General features: G+C 39.9%; 1 protein-coding gene and 1 long non-coding RNA gene across 3 annotated transcripts in view; one reads left to right on the top strand and one right to left on the bottom strand.

Moving 5' to 3' along the window:
* LOC125034198 (fibrocystin-L-like) overlaps positions 1-10,000 on the top strand; it is a gene marked incomplete in the record, with an annotated part of 1,068,345 nt that overhangs the window by 277,033 nt on the left and 781,312 nt on the right.
* The window catches only part of LOC125035514, a 77,038-nt gene that overhangs the window by 59,699 nt on the left and 7,339 nt on the right, over positions 1-10,000 (bottom strand). For both annotated transcript variants that reach the window (XR_007115810.1, XR_007115804.1), the window contains exon 2: positions 5,225-5,290. This is a non-coding gene — a long non-coding RNA (uncharacterized LOC125035514). The remainder of the gene's footprint in view (positions 1-5,224; positions 5,291-10,000) is intronic.

The raw sequence follows: 10,000 nt of genomic DNA, 5'->3' as shown, positions 1-10,000 counted from the left end.
CTCTTTCTTTCTTTCTTTCTTTCTCTCTCTCTCTCTCTCTCTCTCTCTCTCTCTCTCTCTCTCTCTCTCTCTCTCTCTCTCTCTCTCTCTCTCTCTCTCTCCCTTTCTCCCTTACTCTCTCTTTATCTGTCTCAATCTATCAGTCAATCTATCTATCTATTTATTTACTATCTATCAATCAATCTTACTTTCTATTATCTATCGCTATCTGTATCTATCTATCACTTATCTTTTCTCCATCTCTATCTAGTATCTGTCTCTATCTGTATCTATCTATCTGTATTTATCTAAGTATGTATATATATATATATATATATATATACATAGATACACTCACACACACACACACACACATATATATATATATGCGAAGCTAGGAGTCGGTAGGGGGAGGGGGTGGAGGGACCCGTAAATGACGCGTGACGGATGACTGTATAATCTTCAGACAGAGGAGATGGATTCGCTGGTCAACGTAGACTATTATAATATCAGATAACAAGATTTGCATATCAATGTGGTTGATTTTGTTTCATCTTGAATGTTTTTGTCCTGGTTAAAAAAAAGGAAAGTATGAAGAATAAAAGAAAAAGAAAAATATATATGACATATTTATAACATATATATACACATATATATATGTATATGTGTATATATATATATATGTTTATGTATATATATATATATATATATCATTTTATGTATATATATGTGTATGTGTATGCGTATATATATATATATATATATATATATATATATATATATATATATATATATATATATATATATATGTATATATATATATATATATATATCTGTGTGTGTGTGTGTGTATGTGTATGTATGTGTGTGTGTGTGTGTGTGTGTGTGTGTGTGTGTGTGTGTGTGTGTGTGTGTGTGTGTGTGTGTACATTCTCTTTTAGTCAAATATTCCCACAAGTCTCGCCCAGCGCCGCCCTCTCTCTCACCCGCCCTAATGGGACTATTTCAAGGGCCTGTCAGCGTGCCATCTTCCTTCTCCGTGATGTATTGGGGACAAATTTACCCCAAAACCATTAAAACGCAAAGCGGACAGCTCGCGGCGACGCAGCGCCCTGACCCAGCGCCATAAGTCACCTGGCTGGCCTTACCAAAGCCACCAATGACGTTGGCTTTCAAACACCATTAATATTCTTATGCTGACGCTGAATGGTCGGCGCTGACGAAAATCTTAACATGCATCTTGAGGTTCATAATTTCGATATACCTGCCAGCTTTACGAACCATTAAACGTGCATCTTTTAATCTCTAGTTTTTATTATTTTTTAACTATAGGATAATTTACGACGGGGATAAATCTGCAAGCGATAAATCACTGAAAGATAGATTGCAGTATCTGGTGGTACTCCCCCCCCCCCCCCCCCCCCCACTGCGCATGCTCCTGAAGAGTTCATATAAATAACAAGGAAAGTGACAAGTCTCAAAAGCATAATAATTTCTAAGATGACATGATTTATGAAATGGCAACTTTAACGACGAAGAAAAACATTGATAATTAGTAAACACCCACAAAAAGCCGTTCGTCTGAACTGATGAATTATTAAACTGCTAACATTTTTCCTATTCTTGGTCTGCCCAGATGTTCTACCTATCCACCTTTCGTAACCATCAACCCTTTTTAATCTAAAAAAGAAAAAAAAAAAATATCCACACCAATCATAACCTAGTCCACACGTCCACTCCTTAATTAACTGCCCCTGGGCTATAAATTTTCATCACGACTGATCAGTAACTTTTTCCATAATTAATTAATTGAATAAACAGTACCTCTTGCATACTAAAATAAGTGAAACAATAAATCTATGATAACACAAAGCTACATCTAATGAAGAAAAGTTTTAATGCCAATAAATGTTCTAATACTAATAATTACATTAACAGTTATACTCCCGCTGCGATTAATAACAATAACAAAAACAATAATAATGATACTATCAATGACAGTCACACTAACAAGAACAACAGCGATATTAACCCCGATAACAACACCAAAAAACAGCAGAATCAGCAACAACAGCAATAATAATGAAGTGGCACTCTCCTCGCAATCGCTGATCGGGAGTGCCAGTCCCAGTAAGACCGAGCTAATCAAAGCAGGGCTGACGGAGAGTTAAACAGGCTGGGAGAGTCATTTCGCCTGCAGTGTACCTTACTTTTTGTTTATTACTGTGTGTGGGTAGATGTTTATGTGCGTGTGTGTGTGTGTGTGTGTGTGTGTTTGCGTGTGTGTGTGTGTGTGTGTGTGTGTGTGTGTGTGTGTGTGTGTGTGTGTGTGTGTGTGTGTGTGTGTGTGTGTGTGTGTGTTTGTCTGTGTGTGTGTGTGTGTGTGTGTGTGTGTGCATAAAAAATGCCGTTGTTGGTTTTATTAATATCGCCTTCATAATTGCACTGTATTATTATGCAATGGGTGATACCTTCATTATCTGTGCATCCTTATTAGCACTAATATAGTCTTCATAACTGTCACTATCATGGTTATTAGTATTACATCGTTATAAATATCATTGGTTACAATATCATTAGCATTACAGCCGATACTGTCAGTGTTGTTAATGTTAGTTATCATAATCATAATAAAGTACTGATAAAAATTAAAGATAACGTATAATGACAAACCCTTCATTGGAAATGTATTTTTATCATTATCTTTGCTATAATTAATCATGATTATCATTATTGTTGGTGATATTAGTATTTTTTCGTTATTAATATTGTAAGTTTACCCAAAGACATATGGTTATATTACTATCATCATTATCAATATCGATAGAATAATATGTTAATCTCTGTAATGATATTAATACTTTTACTATTTAAATAATTTATAAGAAAAAACAAATCCCATATCATTACCTTCATTACAGTATCCTCTCCATCGTAACGCTTTACATAAAATTACAAATCTGATGCAAAGACCCGTTTCATAATCTACAGAAAAGAACGAAAACTTCAGCTAAATATACAGTGAGTTGGACTGACGCTTTATCTGTAGGCTCACTCAGCACTCTTAGGTCCAATCCGTAAACTGTTTGCCGCTAACTATTCGCCCTCTAAACGCAGTTCGAATAAGCAACGATCAGTCCAACCCATGAATTTATAAAACATTTCCGTCTTGTTTCAAACAGAGTCTGTGTGTGATACCATGGGATTAAATCTACGAAGGCAGTGGTATAGGTTGATGTGTTATTGTAGATGTCTTGTCTAGTTCCAAATTCGCAAAAAAAAAATGGCATGTTGGAGAGTTATCTGGAAAATATCTCCTCTAATGGTCCATTTCTATTTTCCTGCGGTTTTGTTTGGTCTGGCTTTCTCATCCAAGTACAGGAGGGGCTATTTATGGCGCAGACTTCACATGTGGAGTCTGTTTGTACACAGCTTATTTTTACACACATGTACACACACCTAAATTCATATACTAGGAAAACATACACACGTACATATACACATACAGAGATACACACACACACACACACACATACACGCACACGCACATGTACACACACACACATACACATACACACACTCACACACACACACACACACACACACACACACACACACACACACACACACACACACACACACACACACATACACACACACACACACACACATACACACATATAATCATGTGGAAGGGTGCATGTGCGTGAAAAGTTTCCGGATAGTTGCGCCTTCAAAGGACATTTACTGTTAGAGACATTTCACATAACTTCATAGCATTATGCTTTCCCTAACGTACATCCCATAATTACCCAAGTATAAAAAAAAAAAAAAAAAAACGCCAAACTTCTCTTCTTTTTCCCTTCGCTTATCCAAAAGCGCACGAGAACTTTTATCAACATAATGAATACATCGCAAATCCAGCGCTTAATTACGTAAGTTGCTTCACCCGGCGAGTAACCTAATTAGTCGCAGTTAATTACACAATATTCCGCGAGGTTTTGGAATGAAGTGACTCTAATGAGTCTTCCCGAGTGAGTAAACTGGTTTGTCTTGGGCAATCTCGATCTCCGGAACGCAATTACGAAGCGGCGAATCCGTGAATCCGAAACCGTTTGGTTGGTTCGGTTTCGCCTTGCGGTTTGCCGTTTCGTAAGCCGGTGGTTGCGTTGTGTTTTGTGAGTTGTAAGGTGTATTTGTTGTTGATTTGCTCGTTTGTTTGTTTGTTTGTTTGTTTTTGTTCTTCGTTTGTGTAGGTTTGTCGTTTCGTGACTTGGTTGTTGTATTTTGCGGCTGTAAGTTGTTTTTTATTGTTCATTGTTTTTTTAGTAGGTTTGTTGTTTCGTAAGTTGCTGGTTGTGTTTTATAGTTGTAGGTTGTTTTTGTTCCGAAAGCTGTTGTGTTGTTTTGTGGATTGAAGATTGTAAGTGGTTCAGTTGTTTCGTTGTTTGGGATTATAGGCCGTTGGTTGTGTTTGGTGAGCGAACTGTGTTTGGTATTTTGTTTTGTGTTTGTGAGGTCTTCTTATTGTTGTGTGTCGGTTTTGCTGTATTTTGTGTTTTATAATTTTCTTGTTCTTTTTTTCTGATTGTGACACGACCCTAATTTGTTTTCCGGCTGTAAACTATAGGTTGTGATGTGTCTTGATTTGTGTCTTGATTTCTTGTTTTGTAGTTGTGATGTGTTGGTTGAGTAAGTTTACCGCGCGTTTTTACCTAGACAAACAGACGTTATTCTCAATTCTTGACTTGATGATGCCGATGATGAGGACGGCAATGAGGATAATGATGGCGATTAACGGAGGTCAGCAAAGGTCCACTTACAATGGGCAGTCACTTAACTCTTGCAAAATCACACGGCGTACTGGCTCTCCCTCCCTCTCTCCCTCTCCCTCCCAGCGTCCCTCCACCCTATTCCGATCCCTGGCGTTTTTCCATGGCAACCAATGACTAGGAGCGAGCTGAACTATGGCAATATCCTAAAGCATCTGCCGACAGCCGAGGCTTTCTTAACGGCGGCGATCCATCATGCCTCTTCTTTGTTAGAGATACATTCCATCCATTCATTAACCCACATATCTGAACAATTCTTCTTTTTCTGTCAGCGGGAAAATATGTAAAATAGTGAACCACTTATCACGCTGATGCTGTACGAGTTTTAACTAGCCTAAATTGTAGCCATTTGCTCCTTCGGACGTTTACAAATTCGATCCAATTTTCAGGAGAATATTCCTCATTGTACTCACGTGGGTTATGCGGCGCACCTCACAAGACGCAGCTCGTCCTCCTTCGGTCTCGTGAACAATTCGTACCTGGAATGTGTACAAAATATTTCATCATCAACGTGCATCCCTTTGATGTTCCTTTGCGACTAGGGTCTAAACTTTTATCTCTATTTAAGTCATATAAATATCTGAGGTTTTTTTTAGTTCATGGATTCCTTCCTACACTGAAATTAGGTTCCTTTGTTGTTATGTATTCGCGTAGATAAATAATAATCAAATCCGTTCCTTCCTTTTTTGGGCCAAGTCCCTGCTGCTAAACAAACTCCCCCACCTATTCTTTTCTCTCTTTTCCCCCATTAAATTCCTTCTCGCAGAGCCCCTACGACCACCTCAGCCACGCAACATACCCATGACTCTTCACATTAGCCCGGGCATTACCCATGGCCCCACTCTTTATCCATCCATCTTGGAAATTACCCAACGCGGCCTATCCATCAAGAACCTGGAGTCCCTTAGCCACACGGCGATCACCTGTTCGCCATTTAAGGGTCGACGGGCGGGGCCTTTTTGTGATGGGGTCGACGCGATGGCGAGAGGAGCTTGCGATGACGGCCGGGGTGTGATGAAGGTAATTGGAACATTCCGACTGATGTAATGATACGGGTAAGTGTGGGTAGGATGACTATAATTTTCTCATATACATATGAAAATAAATGTCATGGCTATATATGAAAATTTATTTATATATACATATACATATACATATATATACATACATACATTTATATACATGCATGCATACACACACACGCACACACACACACATATATATGTGTATGCATATGTATATATATATATATATATATATATATGTGTGTGTGTGTGTGTGTGTGTGTGTGTGTGTGTGTGTATGTACATATAAAATAAAAGCCACGACAAAGGTGATTACTCTATCTCCCTATTGCTATTTTGCGAGAGGTCAAAAGTTTATCAGAAGCTTTCGTAAAGGACCTGAAATTGCCTTTTAGAAGTGGAAGGATAATTAGACCAATTAAGAGCCAACCTCAAGAAGGACCAGAGGAGCTAAAGTGGCCTAACCACAAAACAAAAATAAAAGAAAAATAGATATAACAAAAATAAAAAACAAATCCTTCACTCATAATAGACTACGGGAGGGGGGGGGGTAACTATGGGTCGTGATGGCAGCAGTTTTTTTTTTTATTCTTTTTTCTTTTTTTTCTTTTTCTTGTTGTCTTCTGTTTTATTTTATTTTCTTCTCTTTTTCTGTCACTCATTTTAACTTTTAACGTTTAAAATCATCATTACCTTGCAGAACGCCCGCTATACCGAAAACAAACCTTGCCTTAAAAATTCTTTAAAATTATACAATCTTAGTAATGAGACAATAAAAACATCTATTAGTACTGCCATAATTACTGCAACAAGAAGCATCAAATACATAAATCTTTGACAAACATTCAGGTATTCCATTTCATACTATCTCATATACCTTATAGCACCTCATATATATAAAACAAAAATACCAGCCTGCGACCCCGGCTCAGAGAAATACAGAGAAACACTTCCCCCTCGCCACCTTTTTCAAAATACCTGCTATCATATACAATAACCGTGTAACTCTGAGGCCAATAACCGTGGCAGGTGCAAGCGTGGGATCTGGAGCTGTGTTGTCTCCGGCTGGAAGAGGAAACTGTGTGTGTGTGTGTGTGTGTCTGTGTGTGTGTCTGTGTGTGTGTGTGTGTGTGTGTGTGTGTGTGTGTGTGTGTGTGTGTGTGTGTGTGTGTGTGTGTGTGCGTGCGTGTGTACGTGCATGCGAGCCTATAAGTGAATATACCTGTGCGTCTTCATATTGATATGGAAATTAGGAGGTAACGTCCACGCAAGGCATGAGGGGCGTGTGGAAGGTATATGCCAAAGTGGGCGTTTTGGCCTCATGGTTCGCGTGGAAGGTGAGTGGTTGCGCGGGCGGAGGCGAAGGCGAACTAGCTAATGCTCATTCTCGTGGGCGTGTACGTGGCCGGGTGGGCGGATGGCTTAAAGATGGACGTATGCACGCGTGAGTGTATGTCTATTTAAAGTCGTGTATGCACACCGCTCACCGCAAGCCCCGGGAACACGGCTGATGAGTTACAGAGGCTTTCCATTTGTAGTTCCTCTATGCCTTAACACTGACGTCGCTCTCGCTTTGTATCTATTTTTGTTATTTCTCTCTCTCTCTCTCTCTCTCTCTCTCTCTCTCTCTCTCTCTCTCTCTCTCTCTCTCTCTCTCTCTCTCTCTCTCTCTCTCGCTCTCTCTCTCTCTCTCTCTCTCTCTCTCTCTCTCTCTCTCTCTATCTCTCTCTCTCTCTCACTCTCTCTTCTCTCTCTCCTCTCTCTTCTCTCCTCTCTCCTCTCTCCTCTCTCTCCTCTCCTCTCTCTCTCTCTATCTATCTATCTATCTATCTATCTATCTCTCACTCTCTCTCTCTCTCTCTCTCTCTCTCTCTCTCTCTCTCTCTCTCTCTCTCTCTCTCTCTCTCTCTCTCTCTCTCTCTGTGTGTGTCTGTCTGTCTCTCATCTCTCACTCACTCTATCTCTCTATCTATCTATCTATATATATATTTATATATATATATATATATATATATATATATATATATATGTATCTGTCTATCTATCTCTTTCTCTCTATCTCTCATCTCTCACTCTCTCTCTTTCATCTCTCACTCTCTCTCTCTCTTTCTCTTTCTTTCTCTCTCTCTCTCTCTCTCCCTCTCTCTCTCTCTCTCTCTCTCTCTCCCTTTCTCCCTTTCTCCCTTTCTCCCTCTCTCTCTCTTTCTTCTTCTCTTTCTCCTTCTTCTCTTTCTCCTTCTTCTCTTTCTCCTTCTTCTCTTTCTCCTTCTTCTCTTTCTCCTTCTTCTCTTTCTCCTTCTTCTCTTTCTCCTTCTTTTCTTTCTCCTTCTTCTCTTTCTCCTTCTTCTCTTTCTCCTTCTTCTCTTTCTCCTTCTTCTCTTTCTCCTTCTTCTCTTTCTCCTTCTTCTCTTTCTCCTTCTTCTCTTTCTCATTCTCTTTCTCCTTCTTCTCTTTCTCCTTCTTCTCTTTCTCCTTCTTCTCTCTCTCCTTCTTCTCTTTCTCCTTCTTCTCTTTCTCCTTCTTCTCTTTCTCATTCTCTTTCTCCTTCTTCTCTTTCTCCTTCTTCTATGTCTCCTTCTTCTATGTCTCCTTCTTCTCTTTCTCCCTCTTCTCTTTCTCCCTCCTCTCTTTCTCTCTCTTCTTTTTCTCCCTCTTCTCGTTTTCCCTCTTCTCTTTCTCCTTCCTCTCTTTCTCCTTTTTCTCTTTCTCCTTCTTCTCTTTCTCCTTCTCTTTCTCCTTCTTCTCTTTCTCCGTCTTCTATCTCTCCTTCTTTTCTCTCTCCTTCTTCTCTTTCTCCTTCTTCTCCTTCTCCTTCTCCTTCTCCTTCTCCTTCTCCTTCTCCTTCTCCTTCTCCTTCTCCTTCTCCCTCCCCTTATCTCTCTCTCTCTCTCTCTCTCTCTCTCTCTCTCTCTCTCTCTCTCTCTCTCTCTCTCTCTCTCTCTCTCTCTCTCTCACTAATGCTGAATTCAGTATTCCGTCACCCGCACTCTTTCTCCCTTTCACCGGTCTGGGTCCCACTTCCCCTCCCTAAGCGGCGCCTTTGGCAAGCCCGGCGCCCTGGGGGATAAAACCCGGCGCCAATGACAACTTTTGTATAATCCTCGAGCGAGAGAGGGCGCGAGAACAACCTTGCCTTTTGCATTAAATGTTAGAAAAAAAAAAGAAATGAAGACAGCAGATAAGTGAGGGAGATATCAAGCGGTGATTCGTAAATGGTATTGATGCATTTGGTCTAAGTTTATGGGTGGGTATTATTTATTGGTGTTTTACAGGGTCTTGATATATTTTGTTGATAGCAAGAATACGATATTTTTGGATATTTCTGCTCTTCTCGTTTATTTTCTTTTTCATTCTCTCCTTTCTCCAATTTTCTCTTTCTTTTCTCTATCTTTCTATCTATTTATCAATCTATCTAATCTATCTATCTATTTATCTAGTCAATCTATCTATCTATCTATTTATCTAATCTATCTATCTATCTGTCTATCTATTTACTTATCTATCTATCTTTCCATTTATACAGTACTTTTCTATGTTTGTTTTTTTATGTTTCTCTCTATGAATACATATTTCAAGAGGCAACATTATAAATTATAATTTCACAATTAATTAAAAAACCGGATTTTCCAAAGCTGATACAAGGGTATGGATCAACGCCAGCCATGGACAGAAAATGAACTCTCTATAAACAGCCAAACTCCCTGCCTGTTCAGTTCTCTAAAATCCTCCCAGGTATATTTGGAGCACCCGCACTCAAGTACCGCTCTTGGATTGCATGCTTTTCATCAGGCAAGGAGTAGCAGGACTCGCAACAGACCAGGTGTGCGAGTCGAAGGAATCAATAACAGGGGTGGAGGGCCTAAGGACGTCTTGTCCCCCTTACTGCTCCTACCCCCCTTCCCCTATGCCCGCCTACCCTCGAGAGGTCAAAGGGCAGAGCTGGTTTTTCACAACTGGATGGTCGCCAGGAGCCACGTGCCTGAGAGGGGCAGAGGGTAGGCGGGTCATCAAGAGCACACTGGAGACCCAGAAACGCACCACAACTGGGGAACGAACTGCACCCGGAAGAATGGTTCATATGCAGGAGGACCTCGAGTGTGATTTACGACGACAGGTTGCCATGTGACGTGCGAGGTGACATTGGCAAAACATTGTCAGTCCTAC

Source organism: Penaeus chinensis, chromosome 2 (assembly GCF_019202785.1).
Source record: "Penaeus chinensis breed Huanghai No. 1 chromosome 2, ASM1920278v2, whole genome shotgun sequence".
Lineage (NCBI taxonomy): Eukaryota > Metazoa > Arthropoda > Malacostraca > Decapoda > Penaeidae > Penaeus > Penaeus chinensis.
The sequence above is the reverse complement of the archived record's forward strand: the minus strand, read 5'-3'. Positions and strand labels throughout refer to the sequence as shown.